The following is a 21,301-nucleotide window of genomic DNA, read 5'->3' as shown; positions in this document are numbered from 1 at the left end:
TTAGAAAATAGGTCAATAGTGGGTACTTCGAGGAAGGTGGCAGACTAGAAAACCACAGGACTCTCTTCTCTCCCAGAAAAATAGCTAGAGGACAGGCAGAAAGGACTGGAAAAAATCTTCTAGGGTGCAGGACACCAGAGAAACGCTAAACAGCACCCAGAAGAAAGGGACAAAGGAAAAGAATTGTGATGGCAAAACTGTGAGTTAAAAGCTGAGATGCAAATGCCAAAATCCTCCCCTACCCTATGGACGCCTTTCAATTCTCAGGCCTCAGGGCCTGTGGCTGCAGATAAAGGGGGCCCCAGGGATCCAGCTCCCAGAAAAGAGGAGAGAGGGGGACACAGTCTAAGAGTTACTCAGTGTTTGACCCACAAATTAAGTTTGCTGTGTCCCACGAACACTTCCAGGCACAATGGGAGTGGCGAGAGACTAAAGAGATCTGACCCTTTCAATCTCCTTCCCTACTCACCAGGACTGGTTGAGGACTCAGAGGAGAGTGGAATTATTTCCTACCTGGGTAAAAGAAGGGAGCTACCAGCAAAATTTGGAGAACTGCCGCTAAGAAACTTTGAATTACAAGATTCTTAGCCTCCAAGAAGAAACTTCTGTCACATTGATCTGGTCCTTGTAGCAGCAAATATGTTCCAGCTGGGCTTTGAACTGAGAGGGCTGCCAAAGAGTGCTATCTGCTGTCAGAACAAGGAAGTGCATGTGAGGAAATTAAAAGTAAATAAGTAAGGCCTTTTTCGGCCTTTACAGCCTCTCTCCCCACCTTTATAGCCTACCTCCCCAGGATCTTAGGAAATAGGTCTGCAATTCATTATTGGGTCCAGAACCAATTTTTGTGCAACTTACAGGGAAAATCCTAAAGACAGAACAGATTGAACCAAGAATCAAAGAAGAGCAGTAATACATAGCCTTCCACAAACAAATCCCTATGAAAGAGAGAAACTGAGCATCCGAGTAAACTCAACATCCTAAACAGATGCCTAGACATAAGCAAAAAATTATAAGCCATACTAAGAAAATGGAAGAAATGGCCCAGAAAAGTAATATATCAAAACCCCCGAAGAGACACAGGATTTGAGACAACTAATCAAAGAAATGCAAAACAGAGCAGGTGTAGCTAAACTAATATCAGACAAAACAAAGTTCAAATGCAAAAAAAGTTATAAAAGATACTGAAGGCCATTATATATTAATAAAAGAAATAACATGCCAGGGAGAAATAACAGTCATAAATATCTATGTACCTAACCAAGGTGCCCCAAAGTACATGTGGCAAACTCTGGCAAAACTGAAAAATAAATACCCAAAAAAAAAAATAGTTGGAGATGTCAACACACCATTCACATCATTAGATGGAAGAACTAGACAAACCATCAACAAGGGAACAGAGAACTTGAACAATATGATAAATGAGCTAGACCTAACAGACATATACAGAAAGTTGCACTTACTCAGCAGGTTATTCTGCTCAAGTGCTCATGGCTCTTTCTTCAGGATAGACCATGTATTAGGTCATAATGTAAGTCTCAATAACATAACAAGATTGAAATTATACAAAGCACCTTCTCAGATCACAATGGAATAAAACTCTAACTCAATAATAATAAGTGCAAATTAAATTAGTAAATATACTGAGGTGAATGAAAATGAGAACACAACTTACCAAAACTTATGGGATATGTGTGAGTGGAGCTCAAGTGATCAAGTACCTGCTCCCCATGTTTGAGGTCTGGGTTTGATCCCTGGCACTGCCTAAAAAATAAACAAAACAAGTGAAATAATCCAATGCTCATGGCAGACCAGATGTAGCTCAAGTGGTTGAGGCTCTGCTTCTCAAATAAAAAAGAAAAGAAAACTTATGGGATACAGTGAAAGCAGTCTTGAGAGGGAAATTTATAGCCCTAAATGCCTATTTTTTTTTTTTTAAAAGAAAGAGCTAAAATCAAAGATCTAACTGAACAACTGGAGAAACTAGAAAAAAAATAGCAAACCATTCTGAAAGCAAGTAGAAGGAAAGAAATAATGACGAGTAGAGCAGAAATAAATGAAATTGAGAATAAAAAACAATAGAGAAAATCAACAAAACCAAAAGTTGGTTCTTTGAGAAGATCAATAAAATTGACAAACCCCTAGCTAGACTAACAAACAAACAAAAAAGAGAGAAGAAGCTAATAAATAAAAACAGAAATGATAGGGCTGAGGTTATGACAGAACCCACTGAAATAAAAAGAACCATTAAAGGATATTATGAGAAACTGTGTGCCAACAAACTAGACAACCTAGATGAAATGACAGACTCCTAGAAATGCAGAAACAACCTACACTAACTCTACAGGAAATACAAGAACTTAAAAATGATTCACATTTAAAGAGATTGAATCAGTCATCAAAAATCTCCCAACAAAGAAATGTCCAGGACCAGATGGCTTCACGGGTAAATTCTACCAAGCAATTTCAAGAAGAATTAACACCCAATCCTGTTTAAATTCTTTCAAAAATTTGAAAAGGAGGGAAAATTAGCCAACCCATTTTATGAAGCCAACATCACCCTAATACCAAAGCCAGATAAAGAGACTATAAGAAAAGAAAATTACAGACCAATCTCTCAAATGAACATAGATGCAAAAATTCTTAATAAAGTACCTGCAAATAGAATCCAACAGCCTATCAAAAGACTTACATCACAACTAAGTGGAATTTGATTTACACATCACAACTAAGTGGGATTAATTCCTGGTATGCAAGGGTGATTACATACAAGAAAATCAATTAACGTAATATACCACATTAACAAACTGAAGGAAAAAAACCACACATGATCATCTCAAACAATGTAGAAAAGGTATTCAACAAAATTCAGCATACTTTCTTGATAAAAACCCTTCAAAAGATTGTAATAGAAGGAAAATTTCTCAATATGATAAAAGACATATATGAAAAACCCACAGCCAATATCGTTCTCAATGAGGAAAGGTTGAACGCTTTTCCTCTAAGATTAGGAACAAGATGACAATGCCCACTGTCAGCACTGTTATTCAACATTTTGCTAGAAGTTCTAGCTAGAGAAATTAGACAAGAAAAAAATTAATAAAAAGCACCCAAATAGGAAAAGAGGGAGTAAAATTTACTATTTGTGGATGACAAAATCCTGTATTTAGAAAAGTCTGAAATGTCTATGACAGAGCTACTGGAGCTAATAAGTTCAGCAGAGGGGCAGGATAGAAAATCAACATGCAAATATCTGTAATGTTTCATACACTTGTGTTGAACAATCTGAGGAGGAAATCTGGGGAAAAATTCTATTTCCGGTAGCAACAAAAAGACTCAAATACCTAGAAATCAATTTAAACCAAAGAAACAAACAATCCAAAAGAAATCAATGAAGACCTAAACAAATGGAAAGACAGTTCATGTTCATGGGTTGGAAGACTATATATCATGAAGATGTCAATCTGATTTATAGATTCAATTCAATACCAATCAAAATTCCAACAACCTACTTTACAGAAATAGAAAAGGCAAATATCAAATTTATTTGGAAAAAGAAAGTGTACCCAAATAGCCAAAGCCTTCTAAAAAAGAAGAGCAATGTGAAGGAATATCACTGCCTGATCTTGAAACATGTTACAAAGCTACAGTGGTCAAAATAGCATGATATTGGCATAAAGATAGACACATTGATCAGTGGAATAGAATTGAGGATACAGAAATAAACCCTCACCTCTACAACCAACTGGTTTTTTACAAACCTACCAAGTCCATGTTAATGGGACAAACAGTCTCTTCAACAAATGGTGCTGGGAGAACTGGATATCCATAACCAACAGAATGAAAGAGGACCCCTATTTCACTCTCTATACAAAAATCAACTCAAAATGGATCAAAGACCTAAATATAAAAGCTACAACCACAAAACTACTTGAAGATAATATAGGGAAACATCTTCAAGACCTTTTGATAGATGATGGTTTCTTGGACCTTACACCCAAAAGCAAGAGCAACAACAACAACAAAATAGGTAAATGGAACCTCCTCAAAATTAAACACTTTAGCACCCCACAGGACTTTTTCCAAAGGGTGAAAAGGCAGCTGGCACAATGGAAGAAAATATTTAGAAATCACATATCTGATAAGGATTAATATCCATGATATAAAAAGAGATGCTATAACTCAACAATGAAAAGACAAACCACCTGATTAAAAAATGGGCAAAAGACTTGAATAGACATTTGTCCAAAGAAGAATTAAAATTGCAAAAAAAAAAAAAAGAAAGAAAAAAGTGATCAACATCACTAGTGATTAGGGAAATGAAAATCAAAACTAAAATATGATATCATTTCCCATTATCAGAATGGCCACTATTAAAAAGACAGAGAACTACAAGTGCTGGAGAGGATGTGGAGAGATAGGAATACTTATTCACTGTTGGCGGGAATGTACAATGGCACAGCCACTGTGGAGGAATGTTTGGCAGTTCCTAAGGAAGTTGAATATAGACTTGCGATGTGACCCAGCAGTACCACTACTGGGTATATACCCAAGAACTGAGAGCAGTGATATGAACAGACAAATGCTCACCAATGTTCAGAGCAGCATTATTCACAATTGCCAAAAGATGATAAAAACCCAGGTGTCCATCAACCGATGATTGGAAAAACAGATTATGATGTGTATGCACTATGGAATATTATGCAACCTTAAGAAGAAATGAAGTTATAAAGCATATGACAACATGGATGAACCTGGAGGACATTATGTTGAGTGAAGCAAACCATACACAAAAGGACAAATACTGTTTGATTGCACTATTATGAACTAATTATATTGCATAATCTCATGGAATTATTAACTTGAATATGGGTCACCAGAAAATAGAAGGAATTTAAAGAATGGAAAGCTGAGGGTTAAATTTTACAGAATTCATAAATAAGATATGTATTAATCTTTGGAAATGAATACAAAAGATGAAAGCCCAACATAATGTTTGTAACTAGCAGTGCTATTTTGTAGGCATGAAAGTTATTAAAGGGGAAATTCACAGGTCATGCATATTACTAAAATGAAAGCTAAAACAATATCATGAAATTGTATAGCATAGTAAAACTGCATGTGAAATATGAATATGGGTAAAATTGCATATATAAGACCAGTTTTCTTTGAAGCTGAACAAATGTATGCTTTCTTGTTTGTTTGTTTTTAGGAGGTACCAGTGATTTAACCCAGGACCTCGTACATGGGAAGCAGGCACTCAACCACTGAGCTACATCTGCTCCTCAAATATATGTTAATACTACAAGATGTTGATATCAGGCAAAAAAAAATTACACTAAGTGAAAGAAACCAAACATGAATTAGTACATATTGTATGATTCCTTTTATATAAAATGTAAATATAAATCAATTTATAAAGATGAAATTAGATTAGTGGTTATGTGAGGCTGGGGAAGGATTGGTAAGTGGTATAGTTTTTCTTTTTGGAGTAACAAAATTGTTCTAAAATTTTTGGTGGTGATGAATGCACAACATTGTAATTATACTAAAAGCCATTGTTTATATACTAGATAAATTGTATGGTATGTGAATATATCTCAATAAAACTGCTAAATAAATAAATAATTGTGCAAGAATAGCTAGAAATAGCACCTATGTACAGTAGGAGAAGCATAGATTGAGAGGTAATGAATTTTCTTATTTATTATTATTATTGAAATAATGAAAATGCTCTAATAATTATTGAAGTGATGAATTCACAACTGTGGTTATAACAAATACCATTGATTGTACACTTTGGATTAATTGTATGCTTTACTAACATGTATCAATAAAATTGATTCATTTACAAAAATAGGTAAGTGGATAGATAGATATTAATAGATAGAAAGGAAAAATAGGAAAATTATATAATAAATGTGGCAAAGTGCTATCGTTTGGTAAATCTGGGTATTTCAATGGGTGATTCACTGGAGTTCTTTGTATTGTTTTGGTATTATGTTTTGCAACTTTCCTGTTAAGTTTGAAATTATTTCAAAATAAAAAGTAAAAAAAAAAAACCTTAAGAAGTTTCTGACACAGCAAGCTTAATAAATACCAGTCATTATTTAAAGACAAAGAAAAGTAACTAATTACATAAACTCTGCAAAGATTTTCTCTCAAAATTGTAACCACCTTGAGGCTAAGGCAGAGGTAACATGCATGCATTACTTTCTAACTCGTTATATATTTACAATCCCCAGGTTGAAGTTTTAGGCAGATAAATGTATATCTATTTTCACAAGTCTTATTTCTTGGCTATCACTGCCTTATATTTGAAAACCTGGAAAAATAATGGAGAAATTTCATTTGAGAATTTAAAAGTTCAACTGAATTTGTGAACTGTGACTCCTTTTATTAAAACCCGAATTTGTCCCCCTTGGTTACTGTACTGGCAGACTGGCTGCACTCAGAGAACTCTAATCTAATAGAATCTTGGGTTCAGCTTATGAAAGAGCTAACTAAATGCTGCATGTAGGAACAGAAAACTCTGACGCAACCATGAACAATGTGAATGCATAATAAATTATAATAGATTGTACCAGCCCATGCCGGGAAGGACAAGATACAAAGAAAATATTTAAATCTTCTAAGTTGCCTTCTTCACAGTCATTTAATATTCAGTCTTTAGGATATCTTTAAACAATTTCAAGTCATCTATCTTCTGCAAAGAAGCTAAGAAAATAATAGCTACCAACAAATTTTGAAGATTTACAGCTTCCATACACTGTCGTAAGCAATTTATAGACTTAATCACATTTAATAGTCCCAAAAACAGAGTAACAGTTAATATTTTTACCTCTACTGGTGAGAAAACTCATCATCACTATTACAGAAAGGATTTTGGAATATTATAGTATAATAAGAATGAGCCACTAGTACCATTTTCACAAATGTAGGGTGGCATAGCTAAGCACTGTAATATGCTCTTGTTAGAAGATGCTAGTGAATTTCTATATACATTATAAATAATAATAACTGATTCAGAGTATTTCATATCCAAATAAAGAAGTCCACAGCCCAAGTAGACAAATAAGGAACATATCTTTAACTAGTCTTTTAAATTTCTGTCCCACACTCATCCAAATGTGTTTTTATCAAATATTAATGATTGTCTTTGCATAACATATTTAAATAAAATAAATGGCACTTATTCTTTTTCAACTTCACATTAAATGAAATGTGTAGTTAAACTTATATTGTGTAATATTGGACTTAGTGCCATCAGATGAGTTCTTTAGCTGTCTATTTCTCCATATTTTTATACTGGATAAGTTTAAAGATTATCTAAAGAAAAAATTTAGAAAACTCTCTATTTGCTTTGATTTATTACCAAAATGATTGATCTTTATTGGAGAGATGCCTGGGCCTTTTCCTAGCTGTTGTATAGAAACACAACTGATTTTTGCGTATTGATTTTGTACTCTGCCAGTTTCTGGGATTCATTTATTAGCTCTAGTAGCTTTGTTGTGGATTCTTTGAGATTCTCTATATACAGAATTATGTCATCTCCAAATTAGGATATTTTCTTCTTCCTTTCCAATTTTAATGACTTTTATTCTTGTCTTGATTTTCCTGGCTAACATTTCCAGTACAATATTGACTAGCAATGGTGACAGTGGGGCATCCTTGTCTTGTTCCTGATCTTAAAGGGGAAACTTTTAGTCTTTGCTCATTGAGTTTGATGTTTCCTGTGAGTTTTTATGTATGCCCTTTATCATGTGGAGGACATTCCCTTTTGTTTCTAGTTTTCTGAGTGTTTTTATCAAGAAGGGTGCTGGACTTTGTCAAATGCCTTTTCTGTATCAATTGAGATGATCATATATTTTTTTCCTTTTATTCTACTAATGTGGTATATAACATTAATTGATTTTCTTATGTTCAACTACCCTAACAATCCTGGAATAAATCCCACTTGACCACGGTGTATAATCTTCTTAATGTCCAGTTGGATTCAGTTTGCTATTATTTTGTTGAGGGTTTTTGCAACTATATTCATAAGGGATCTTGATCTATAATTTTCTTTTCTTGTGATATCTTTATCTGTCTCTGGTATTAGGGTGATGCTGACCTGATGGAATAAATGAAAACATCTTCTGTTTTTTTGGAAGAGCTTGAGCAGGATTGGTGTTAACTCTTCTTTGATGTGTGGTAAAATTCACCAGTGAAACCCTCTGGTCCTGGGCTTTTCTTTGTGGGAGTTTTTTGTTGTTGGTTGTTTTATCTTTTTATGTTTTAGCCATTTTTTTCTTTATTAAAGAAGTTTTGGGTTTACAGAACAATCATGCATAAAATACAGGATTCCCATATATCACGCTATTATTAACACCTTGCATTTGTGTGGAACATATGTTATAATTGATGGTAGCGCTTGTTTATAATTGTACTGTTAACTATAGTCCATGGTTTAGCTTAGTGTTCACTGATTGTGCAATGTAGTTCCATGTTTTTAAAATTCTGTTACTATATGTATACATTTCAACATCTCCCCTTTATCATTTGTTCATTTGTAGGAGGTACTGGGGATTGAGCCCAGGACCTTATACATGGGAAGCAGACTCTCAACCACTTGAGCTACATGCTCTCCCTCAACATTTCCCCTTTTAGTCACAGCCAGACATATGTGTCAATGCGGTTAATAACATTCACAATGTTCTGCTACCATCACCTTGATACATTCCCAAAACATTTCCATCATTCCAAAGAGGAACCCTATACGTTTTATGCCTTAACTTTCCATTACCTATCCCTTCCCTGTTATCTGGTATCTCATAGCCTGGATTCTGACGTTATGAGTTTGATTATTCTAATTATTTCAAATAAGTGACATCATACAATATTTGTCCTTTGTGTCTGACTTATTTCACTCAACATGATGTCTTCAAGGTTTATTAGGAGGTTTTTTATTATTGATTTGATCTCTTTATTGTTACTGATCTGTTGAGATCTATTTCTTTTTATGGTTAGTTTAGGTAATTTGTGTGTTTCTTTCTAGGAATTTGTCCATTTCATCCAGGTTGTCTAATTTGTTGGCATACAATTGTTAATGATATAATTAGAATTAGATTATAATTACAATCCTCATATAATCCTTTTTATTTCTCTTGACAGTAGTAATGCCCTTCTCTCCCCACTAGCCTGCTTCTTTTCAACTACCCTGTATGATAGGGCTGGTTGGACTTGTGTTGTCAAGATTTGGCTTAAATTCTTTCCACTGGTCTCAATAATGGGTCTGTACAATTGTAGGAAACTGTTATTTTATATAGTAGCTCTAGTCAAACATTTCTTTCTAATGCAAACTAAAAGGTAGCTAGATACTTCATTGCTATTTTAATTGCTATTTTTCCCATTAGGGAAATATGTAATATTAATAATTTTCCTTTTTTAAAAGTAATGTTCATTCAACCAAAATATGTAAATACTATACTTGTACAACCATCCTATATACATGTGAGTCAGGCAGTTCCTTTCAGAGAGATTATGATAATTTTCCTTTACATTGTACTGTAGCACATGAGGTATTTGACTACTTGAGAAGGAAAGTGTTGTGCAAACATAGTTTGTATTTCTGTTGTAAACTTAATAAGCAAACTTTCTTTTCTAACTTCAAGGACTAATCATAAGATTTTTAAAAAGTCAATTAATACTAATTCAGGTAGATATTTTTACTCTAATGTATCTGACCCGGTTTCAGCTAACTTAAACCTTTCCCTCCACCAAAAGATTCTTGCTGTATGAAAAGGTACATGTGAAAATGAGTCATAGTCACAATACCACTGATCTGTACCTGCCAATTTATGATTACTGGTGTTTAACGTAATTATGAATAATCATGATTCAAACTGTAAAAAGTCACACAAGGAAAACAGGCCAATATCGGTATCACCCAGTAACTAAAACAATCCATCCTTTGTTTGCCTAATAGTTATGCAAATGTTTACTACATAAATCACTCTAATACAGCCAAAACCTAACCCCAGTATAATTTTAAACTGTAGTTTGGTGATAATCCTCCCATAATAATTACCTATGTTATTTCATTGTTGACTTACTTCTCCTAGGAATCAGACTGGAGGTTTCATCTAGCCAAAGATAGGTTTCTAGGTTATATCATATACATATAGATATTTACATACAGATATATACTGTACACATGATGGAAATATATCTGCAACTTTTTAGATCCTTTACACTGTTTAAACTCAATTTTTATTATATCTTGTGACAAAAAAACAGCAAGAGAAAGTCACTTTCCATATAGATAACTTCTCTCCTGTCTCTTAGGAGTGGTTGGCCATGTAATTCTGCTCTAGTATATAAAGACAAAATAATCAGCAAATCTATGAGAGAAAAGCAGCCACTGGGAAGAGACAGTGGGAAACTTTCTCTCAGATCAGATGGATGAAAGCTTCCAATGTGTCTAAGCTTCTTTTTCACGTTAGTACACATTCCTATGAAAAAAGGCACCAAACAAATTTTCCAGCAATAGGAGTTAATCACTCATAAATTTTGGTCTCCCCTAAAATCGTCTATCCCTTCTCTGTGATATCAAACATCTTCTAATCCCTTATGAACTTCTGCTAACTCCTCCTATTCTCAGCATTACTTCAATCCTTAAATCTATTAATGTAATTTGGTTCACATCACCTTTCACGTGATGACATTGAACAAAGAATTCAAGATAACATTTAGCTAGCACTTATTATTGTAAGCAGTAGGGCATACCTCACCCAAAATAAAAAGCAAGAAAAGTTGCTGCTTTTTATCTGGGGACAAGAAATAACTTTATAATAACTAGTGATCAGGAAAAACACTTTAGAATCTCCATTCCCAATGAGGTAGGAGTTCAACAAATATTTTCGGATAGCAACTAAACTCCAATAAAAGGATCACAGTATCTATCAGGGAAAATGGTAATACTACCTTGGAAGGCATCTCTACATGGTTTTTAATTTAAAAAATTTTAAAATTAATTTTTTTTTTTTTTTTAGGAAGTACTAGGGATTGAACCCACGTCATTTTTCAAGTCCATCTTGCTGTCAGCGAACTTGGCTGGCTGAGAATGCAAGGACAGTTCCCTCTGATGTCTGATTGTTTGAGCTTCTTTGGTTAAGAAAGCCTCTGAAAGCTGCCTGCTTCTTAAAAACAAAACAAACAAAAAAAACCCCAAAACCCAACAATAAAACAACCCACAAAACCAAAGTGCATTTTCAACAAGTATATGAATCATCCCTTTTCCCCCTTTCTATTCTAAACTCCTTCTAAAACTTTATTGTTCTCTTCTATTGCTTTCTTACCTCCTTCACTTTTCTTTCTTTTTGTTTTATTTTCTTTAAGGCACACTTCAGAGAACTTGAATGGGGCAAAAAGCAGAAAGAAGGAAATGTATTATGTTTAGTTCTAATTAATTAGACAAAAAAATTCGTGAAAGAAATAGATGACTGTGCCATAAACCACTATGAGCTAATTGATATTTATAGAACAGCATTTCTAATAACCATAGAAAAATCATTTTACTACGCACATGACATGTTCGTGAAGATAGACTATAAGCTGATCTATGTAACAAGCCTCAATAAATTTGGAAGATTGAAATCATAGTATCCTCTCTAACCACAATGGAATAACACTAAAAATTAGTACCAATAAGATATTTAAGGAGAATCTAAAGTATTTGGAAAATAAACAGCATACTTCTAAATAGTGCATGGATGAAAATTAAATCACAAAGGAAATTAGAATAAATTTCAAACTTTGTGAAAATGAAATTACATCCTATGAAAATGTGTGGAATGCAGCTAAAGCAGCATTCAGAGAAAATTAACATTGCTGCTTACTACTGCATAACATAGAGAAAGTGCTTTTAATTGGAATTTCAAAGGTTAGTGCAATTCTCTAATTTAGAGAAAAATGTCAGGAGAAATATAGGTAAATCTTGAAAAATGTGTATAATATGTGTGCAAAAGGGATCGCTTAAGTAAATACTAGCATTAAATGTGTTGTAACAATATTTTGGAATAAATTATACTATGTTTAAGTTTCTGAAATGTTTTAAAAGTTGGGAGAAACTGTGAAACAATATCCAGATTTTTTTTCTTGATTCATAAAGTCAAATATATTCTATACAAATGAAAAATTTCATTTATTTACACAGCACCTAGTAGGTTGTTATTGTTTGGTAAAAACATCCCCATAGAGCTAATACTGTTTATATATTAAACTCACAGTACAAATTGGAACTCTGTGAAAGTGCTGTGCAGACAGACACAAAATGGAAATTCATTGGTCTAAACATGATTGAATTTAATAGAGAGGTAGATGGATTTTTCTGGGTGTAACAATTAGTAAACAATGATAATTTTTATGAATATACAGAGTCTTTTTTAGGGCTTTGTTGGATGCCAGAGTATTATTTCTCTTTGTGATTTCTGAAATTTAAGTTATGGATTATTAGAGGATAAACATCATTTATTATGAAAAGATGAACACATGCACAGGCCTTTTTTTTTTTTTTTTAAAGATTTATTTATTTTATTTAATTCCTCCCCCCTCCCCTCCCCCGGTTGTCTGTTCTCTGTGTCTGTTTGCTGTGTCTTGTTTCTTTGTCTGCTTCTGTTGTCGTCAGCGGCACGGGAAGTGTGGGCGGCGCCATTCCTGGGCAGGCTGCACTTTCTTTCGTGCTGGGCGGCTCTCCTTAAGGGGCGCACTCCTTGCGCATGGGGCTCCCCTACGCGGGGAACACCCCTGCGTGGCAAGGCACTCCTTGTACGCATCAGCACTGCGCATGGGCCAGCTCCACACGGATCAAGGAGGCCCAGGGTTTGAACCGCGGACCTCCCATGTGGTAGACGGACGCCCTAACCACTAGGCCAAGTCCGTTTCCCTGCACAGGGTTTAATTAGGCAACTAACTAGAATGTCCTTTTTGGGTATTTATTATTGATACTGTAACCCTCCCATAAGGCCAGCTCAAATCCTACTTCCTTTGTATAGCCTTTCTTTTTTTTTTCTTGGCTGTCATAAAGGGTATTTATTTGGAGTAGACGCTTACAGCCACAAGGCCCTAAAGAGTCCAACTCAAGGTACCATAAGAGGTACTTTCTTACCCAAAGTCATTTGCCACATGCTGAAGCAAGATGGCAGGTGATGTCTGTGCGGGTTCAGCCTTCCTTCTTCCTCTTAAGGCTCCATGTTCCCAGCTTCTTCCAATTTCAGCTGTCGGCTGGCATAAGACTTGTCTATCTCTCAGGGGCTCGTTGCTTTCTGGGCTCAGCAGCTCTGTTCTCTTCACAACATCAGTTATAGACTATCAGGCTCATCTCTCTTCTCGGAGCCTCTGCCGTATCTAATGAACTGTCTCTCTTCCTCTGTGTTCATAGACTCTGGGTGAGAGTCTGTTTTATCAGTCCACCAAGGGGCTGGGGACTCAACATTGCATACCCTAATGACATGGTCGAATCGTAATTCAATCAAAGACATCTCAGCTGAATCTAATACAATCACAGGGTTTCACACCCAGAGAAACAGACCAGTTAACGTAATCAAATATCTTTTAAAAATATTCACAAATAATATCAAACTGTTACAAGTATTATCAATATCAACTTTTACCCATATTAAAAGCCTTAAACAATTGATGTGTTCAAATTACTTGAACAGGAAATGGAATTCAAAATCTCTTCACTCCTCAGGAGTGGCAACCTTGGCAATGCATATAGATGTGGCCATGCAGGACTAGTGCATATGCGTAAACACTCCCTGCATCCAAACTCAAAGCAGGGTTCACAGTGTACAGTGGAGAAAGGAGGTCCTCTCAGATAGAGGAATCATGGTGCACAGACAGCTTTAACATCAACACCCCACCCCCTTCCTGTTAACTGCATAGCATCTTAGTGCATTCTACCTTGTGCTGTCTATTTTTCAGTTCTCTTCTTTATTTTTGATATTATATCCTCCTTGAGGTCAAGCACTCAAAGAAACTGCCATAGTGATTCATACATATAAGTGCTGATGATATTTGGGAATGAATTAAAAAAAGCACAATAGCAATTGCTAATAATTAATCTGACAGCTGTGTTCCATGGGAGCATCCTCCATCCCCATGACTCCCAGATGCCAACTTGAGAAGCCCTCTTTGAGTTTGCCTAATTTATGATATAAAGTTGCAGTCAGCAAATTATGGGCTACTGTAGCTAAAAATGGATTTTATATTTTTCTATAGTTAAAAATATTAAAACAAGGATAGTATTTTGTGATATGAAATCCAAATTTCAGTATCCATAATAAAGATTTTTTTGGAACACAGTTACACTTATTTGTTTACAGTTTATTTATGGCTACTTTCATGTTATAGCCAAGTTTAGTTGTTGCTGTGACACAGACCGCATGTGTAGCCCACAAAGCCTAAAATATTCACTATATGGCCCATTAGAAAAGACATTTGCTGACCCTTGGTATAGCAAATTATCATACTGTTATGCCATACCAAATTGTCTTTCTCATAATATTCAGATTGTGCACATTTGATAAAAATCTTAGTCACAATGGTTTAGAAAATAAATTTCTAGGGGAAAGAAAATGAACAAACCCAATGCCATATACTCTTTTAGTAGGCAACATATTCTATTCTGCATGGATCGTTTTGTTTCATGATTTCTAACTTCACAATGAATTCTGGACAGGAGTCTAAAAATACAGTGTATGAAACTAGGCAGGTTTGTGTAATTTTGCCAGAACTCTTTTTTAATTTTCTTTTCTAAAAAAGATGCATAGATCATACAAAATGTTACGTTAAAAATATAAGGGGTTCCCATATACCCCACTCCCACACACCCCACTCCTCCTACATCAACAACTTCTTTCATTAGTGTGGAACATTCATTGTCAGCACACTGAGTAACAATTTACTGCTGATTTTTCTACTGAGCATGATCAGTAACATCATCTTTGTAAACAAAGATATCTTTTTTGTGGTGCCTCTTCCCTTCTGGGCTCACAATAAATATGAGCATTTTCACACATTTTTTTTTCCATCCTTCGAACATAGTACAACAGAATTTGTTCTATGCTAATGTAGGGCATTTTGTGCTCTGTGGATAATGTGGAGAGATAATACAGTTGTGACTTAAAAATGGGAGACATTGACAAGGAAAAAAGAGAACAAAGAACCACAAAACAGGAGTTTCAGAGGGGTCACATCTTTTCTTTTTAGTAGAGAAACTACTCCAGAAAAGAAATTGTTATTACCTGCTTGGTTTATCAAAAGAAAACAATGATTTACTGTGATTGTAACAGCAAGAATTCAAAAGTAGAAGAAAATGGGGTGTAGCTAAACCTTTCACTGCTTTTTCTCTTTTAAAATCATTTATGGGGGTCGCAGGCCTGAGGCCGAGCAGGGAAGCTGTAAATTTGGAAAAGAGGTTGGTGTTCAGAACCCAGCATCTTCTTCAGAGTTGAAAGAGGTTTGAGGCAATCTGAAACATGTCAGAATTCCCCACACTAACAGGTTTTTTTAATGATTCCAGCTGTTCTGAAAAAGTCATTTGCAGAAAGCGTGTGGTATGTGAAATTATGAAAGAGTAATTTATTTGTTATAGTCAAAATATTTATATATGTATATTGTACATGTTCGTGTGTCTTGAGTATTGAGTTGGTGACCTTAGGAAACAATAATATTATGAAATCTGTAAAATCAGAAGACCCAGAGCATTACAGACAAATGTGTAGAAGACCCTCATCCTTGAAAGAAGGCTCATGCCTGAGAACAATAGCCTTTGAGTAATTACTTTCTAAATTAAAGGGGTTAAAACGTTGGAAAACCCTCAAAAATGGAGCAGCTTCACAGACTGCTTTCACCCCAAATATTTTGAGTAACATCCATTCCTTGTTATGAACTCACCTAATAAAGGACCCCCCAGTGCGGCGGACTTGGTCCAGTGGTTAGGGCATCCCTCTACCACATGGGAGGTCCACAGTTCAAACCCCAGGCCTCCTTGACCCGTGTGCAGCTGGTCCCTGCGCAGTGCTGATGCGCGCAAGGAGTGCCCTGCCACGCAGGGGTGTCCCCCGTGTAGGGGAGCCCCACGCGCAAGGAGTGCGCCCCGTAAGGAGAGCCGCCCAGCGCGAAAGAAAGTGCAGCCTGCCCAGAAATGGTGCCTCACACACGGAGAGCTGACACAACAAGATGACGCAACAAAAAGAAACACAGATTCCCGTGCCACTGACAACAACAGAAGTGGACAAAGAAGACCCAGCAAATAGACACAGAAAACAGACAACCAGGGTGGGGGGGAAGGGGAGAGAAATAAATAAATAAATAAATCTTTAAAAAAAAAAAAAAAAAGGATCCCCCAAAAAACTTCCTAACCTGTTTTGTCACCTGGGCAGCTACAGATTTTGTTAATGCTAATTCAAGAATCATCAGAAGAAATATTAATTCCTTTACTATTCTTATCCCCTTCTTTTAATGTTCTGGACAGAGGTAGGGAAAGGAAGACATCGTAAAATGTCATGTGAAAGCCACCACTGTTGTTTAAACTTTTAAAATATATTCTGCAAAACAAAATAAAAAAACAAAAACCCATCAAAACTCCAATCCGTCCTCCAGAGATCATAAATTAAAAAAAAAAAAAACTTAGATTTCTAAAATATATAACAGTGTAAGTTTACCTTTCCATTAAGTCTAAATTCTCCAAATGGGTCAACCAGTTCTTTCTTTCAACAGTTCTCTTTCACTAGACTCAATACTTTTGGGTTCAAATGGTCATGACAAATGACTTGTGTCTAACTTTGTTAATGCGTTAAGTCTACCTCCTTAAATTGTTGCTCAGATTTTTCTTGGTGTTTTGGGGGTTAAAGATATAATTGTTTAATATGAGCTCATGAACAGTAATCTTCTGTTGCTCAGTTGTAGTTCTCGCTGATAGATCTGTTGCCCTCAAAATAATAAAAGTAAGAGCTCCCACCACAACTTGCTGCAGGGCCCTACCACAAACACATTTCTCTGGATCACCAACATTGATCACTGGTGCTCTCAAAGCTGTAAGTCCTCAGCTTACACAGAGGTGTCCATTCCTACAGACTTTAACACCCTGAAGTGAGACTGTGGGTGACACCAATGCCCTAAAATCTCTTTCCCATCAGTTTTCTCCAAAGCTCCTTCAGCGTCTATCAGGAAGTCCTCTCACCCTAGGGCTCAGGCCAAGTCCCCACAAAGGGCAGCTCTTATGGCCTGTCTAACTTTTCAGGCATATCCTGCTATCCTTAATTCTGCTTGGACTCAAATTTGTACCCTATGTTATTCTTTGAAAATAAAGTCTTTAAATCCTTATTTTGTAATGATCTGCTTACCTTTTGGCACTCTATGTTACTCATATTAATTTGATTCCTCTAAACCTGTGGTCAAATTTCTACTCTTTGACTCTCAGACTCTGAGCACTCTATGTTGGAATAATCTCATAGCAGCTGAAGTCTGGTTTCTTTAAGAGTGGACTTTTAATAAACAGTATGGATTTTGTCTCAAACATACATCTAATTAAATCTTTAATAATTGGGTTAGTTGAAGACAGGGGGACTCTCAGGTTTCTTGAGTGCCAATTTACATCTTAAAGTTGTTAAGAGAATTTATTAAACCTTGGAAATTAAGCAAAAGACAATGTGTATACTTGCATTGTCATACTGGAGCTTTGTCTAAAAGGTCCACTCAAATGTTATTTAATTCTGTAGCAGGGTGCACGTTTGTTTGTCATGCTACTTACTATTGATTAGAACTCAGACTCTGTGAAGCTATCTGTTAATTTGTGGGGTTTTGTTGGGTTGAGATACAGAGGACTTTTCTTCTGTTAGAAAAGATAACCCTAAAGATTTTGATTTGAATTGTCTATAAGAGATTAACCAGTTTTGTATCTAACCTAGGAATCTTATTCCAATAATCCACCTTTAGTGCTTATAAATGCTCAGTTCTTCAAGTGCTCTTAAAACCAGATTTATCATCTTGCTAGTTTCATTAATAAGTTAAAATTTTTTGCATGTTTAATTCTATATTTGTTTTAAATTCATGTTTTTAACTTTTGAATTTTATGCTTCGACAGTTTTGTGGTTGTTGCATTAAGTCGCCCAAGTGAACTCACCAATGAGGGTCAATTACATGTTGCACAGAAGTGCAGCTCATAAGCTTAGTTTAAGCCCATGTTTCTTTCCTTGCAGCATTAGAACTTTACTTTGCTGACTCTGATTCTCTGGTTGTTGTTGTTGGTTTTTTTGTGTGTGTTGAGGGGCCGGTTCTTATTCTGTGCTTTTGTTTTTGGTTCTTGACAAAATCTATCAGTCCATCTATGCTTTGTCTGTTTCATGGTAGGGATCATAGCCCTTTTCATAGACAGATCTAGAAACTAGTAAATATCAAACCAACTTAGCCATTCCCAAATGTATAGCTGAGAGAGCACCCTGTGTATCTGAATTTGGTTTGTGCATAGTCGACTATTTATTACCAATTGGTGGTCAGTAAAGACCAATAGGTAGAGAGTAGTATTAGCAATGAGAAGAAATTGTAAAAAGAAAAAAAAAATTTTCATGAATAAATGAGTTAAACATTTTTAATAAATTGTATCTGGAAAAAACAATAAAATGTAGATAAAATAATAAATACATCTTCTTTATCTTTGAGTTCCTTACAGAATGTCTTCTAATTTGATGTATGCTTTAAAATCAGTTACACTCCTTAAAAAAAAAGTTTAAAAAAGGGGAGTGGATGTATTGAGCTCCTTCCCACATACAAGGTCCTGGGTTCAATCCCTGCTACCTCCTAAAAAAAAAAGCAAAGAAAAATCAGTTACAATATTTTAAGTAACTTGAATATTTAGATCATACTATGTTTTATCACATGGTATTTCAATAATTCTTGCCTCTTTTATTCTGGAGAGGCTTTATAATACATTTAGAATAGTTGGTCTTCATATGCCAATAAGTCTTCATGACTGTTAGTTTTCCCCTGTGTCTCTTAGGCTTCAATCTATAATTTAAGTACTTGCTATGCCATTAGCTTAATTACTTAGCCAGGAATTCGTTTCTAATCAGTTACTATTAAACAAAAACAACAACAGGATATAATACCCTATTTTTATTTCAAAAATAGCAATTAGAGCCAGCAAATAACAGGTTAAATTTCTGTATTGGAAGATTAATTCAAAAGCTGAAATCATGTCACAGATTTCACAGAACTTCTCTTTCCCAGATAAATATGGAGTTAAAGCACGAAACTGCCAGAAATTAAAGCAAAATATTTTACTTTGTTTTCAAAGAAAATATTTTCTTTCAGAAGAATTACATTTTTTAAAAAGATATATTTACTTTATTTCTCCGCACCCCCATCCCCCCTGTTGTCTGTTCTCTGTGTCCATTTGCTGTGTGTCTTCTGTGCCTGCTTGTATTCTCATCAAGAAGCTCCAGGAATTGATCCTGAGACTTTATGGAGTGGGCTATTACTCTCTTGCACCACTTCAACTCCTGTGCTATGTCTTCTTATTTTCTCTCCTCTGTGTCTCTTGTTGGGTCACCTTGCTGCGCCAGCTCTCTGTCAGCTGGCACTCCTGCGTGGGGTGGCATTCCCGTGTGGGCCGGCACTCCATGTGGGCCAGCTTGCCCTCATCAGGAGGCCCTGGGCATTGAACCTTGGACCTCCTATATGGTAGACAGGAGCCCAATTGGTTGACCCACATCCGTTTCCCAGAAGTATTACATTTTTAAGTTATTCTGATTCTTCCTTTTTAGCTGAAGTCACATAACATTATATTTGGTTGGGGTTTGTTAGGAAACACTATAGGGTGTCAGTTCTTGATTTGGATATTGACTGTCTGCATGTTTAATAAGGAGGGAAGTCTGTCCTGAATTTCATTGGAACTATGGAAGAAGAAGAAAGCTATCTAAACTATGTATATATCTTTTCTTCCTCTGGTTTCTTTCAATTGGCATAATACTTTTTTGTCTGATATTACCGTTGTGTAGTGTTAGTATACATTTGTTCAATTTCAAAGATAAATAGTCTTATACATGTAATTTTACCATATTCATATTTCACATGCAGTCTTACTATGCTATACATTTCTATGTTACATTTTTTATCTTTCCTTTTAGTAATATACATTATCTTAGGCCTTTTCTTTCAACCGCTGTCATATCCATCTTATAGCACGGCTAGTTACGGACATTATGTTGGGCTTTTACCTTTTCTATTCATTTCCAAAGATTAACACACATCCTCTTTACCAATTATGCACAGTTTTCCATTCTCTAACTTCATTTTATTTTCCTGTTCCCCATATTCAAGTTAACTCCATTAGTTTATACAATACCTTTATTAATAGTTCATAGTACTGCAATCAAACAGTATTGGTTTTCTGTGCCTGGCTTGCTTCACTCAACATAATGTCCTCTAGGTTCATCCATGTTGCCATATGTTTTATGACTTCATTTTTTATTATAGCTGTATAATATTCCTTATTGTGTATACATCACAATTTGTTTTTCCAATCTTCAGTTGATGGACACCTTGGTTTTTACTATCTTTTGGCAATTGTGAATAATGCTGCTTTGAACGTCGGTGTGCAGATGTCTGTTCATATCACTGCTCTCAGTTCTTCTGGGTATTTACTCAGTAATGGTATTGTCAGGTCACATGGCAAGTCTATATTCAACTTCCTTAGGAACTGCCAAACATTCCTCCATAGTGGCTCTGCCATTCTACATTCCCACCAACAATGAGTAAGTATTCCTATCTCTCCACATCCTCCCCAGCACTTGTAGTTCTGTCTTTTCAATAATGGCTGTTCTAATAGGTATGAAATGATATCCCATTTTAGTTTTGATTTGCATTTCCCTAATCACTAATGATGTTGAACATTTTTTCATGTTTTTTTTTCCATTTGTATTTCTTCTTTGGACAAATGCTATTCAAGTCTTTTATTTTTAATTGGGTTGTCTTTTCATTGTTGAGTTGTAACAACTCCCTATAAATCATGGATATGAAACCCTTATCAGATATGTGAATTCCAAATATTTTCTCCTACTGGCATTGGTATTAGGGTGATATTGGCTTCATAGATGAGTTTGGTAGTAGTATTAGTTAGCCAAAGGGGTGCTGATGCAAAATATCAGAAATTGGTTAGTTTTTATAAATGGTATTCATTTTGGGCAGGAGCTTACAGATACCAAATAACATAATCATAAGTTATTTCCCTCACCAAAGTCTATTTTCATGTGTTGGAGCA

The 21,301-nt window shown here is 35.4% G+C and overlaps 1 long non-coding RNA gene across 1 annotated transcript in view; it reads left to right on the top strand.

Moving 5' to 3' along the window:
* LOC131279200 (uncharacterized) overlaps positions 1–5,956 on the top strand; it is a 28,739-nt gene extending 22,783 nt beyond the window's left edge. The window contains exon 3 of the long non-coding RNA XR_011649262.1: positions 5,210–5,956. This is a non-coding gene — a long non-coding RNA (uncharacterized lncRNA). The remainder of the gene's footprint in view (positions 1–5,209) is intronic.
* Positions 5,957–21,301: the final 15,345 nt, after the last annotated feature.

Source organism: Dasypus novemcinctus, chromosome 7, assembly GCF_030445035.2.
Source record: "Dasypus novemcinctus isolate mDasNov1 chromosome 7, mDasNov1.1.hap2, whole genome shotgun sequence".
NCBI classification, from domain to species: Eukaryota; Metazoa; Chordata; class Mammalia; order Cingulata; family Dasypodidae; genus Dasypus; species Dasypus novemcinctus.
Note: the sequence above shows the minus strand (reverse complement) of the source record. Positions and strands in the feature narration are given on the sequence as shown.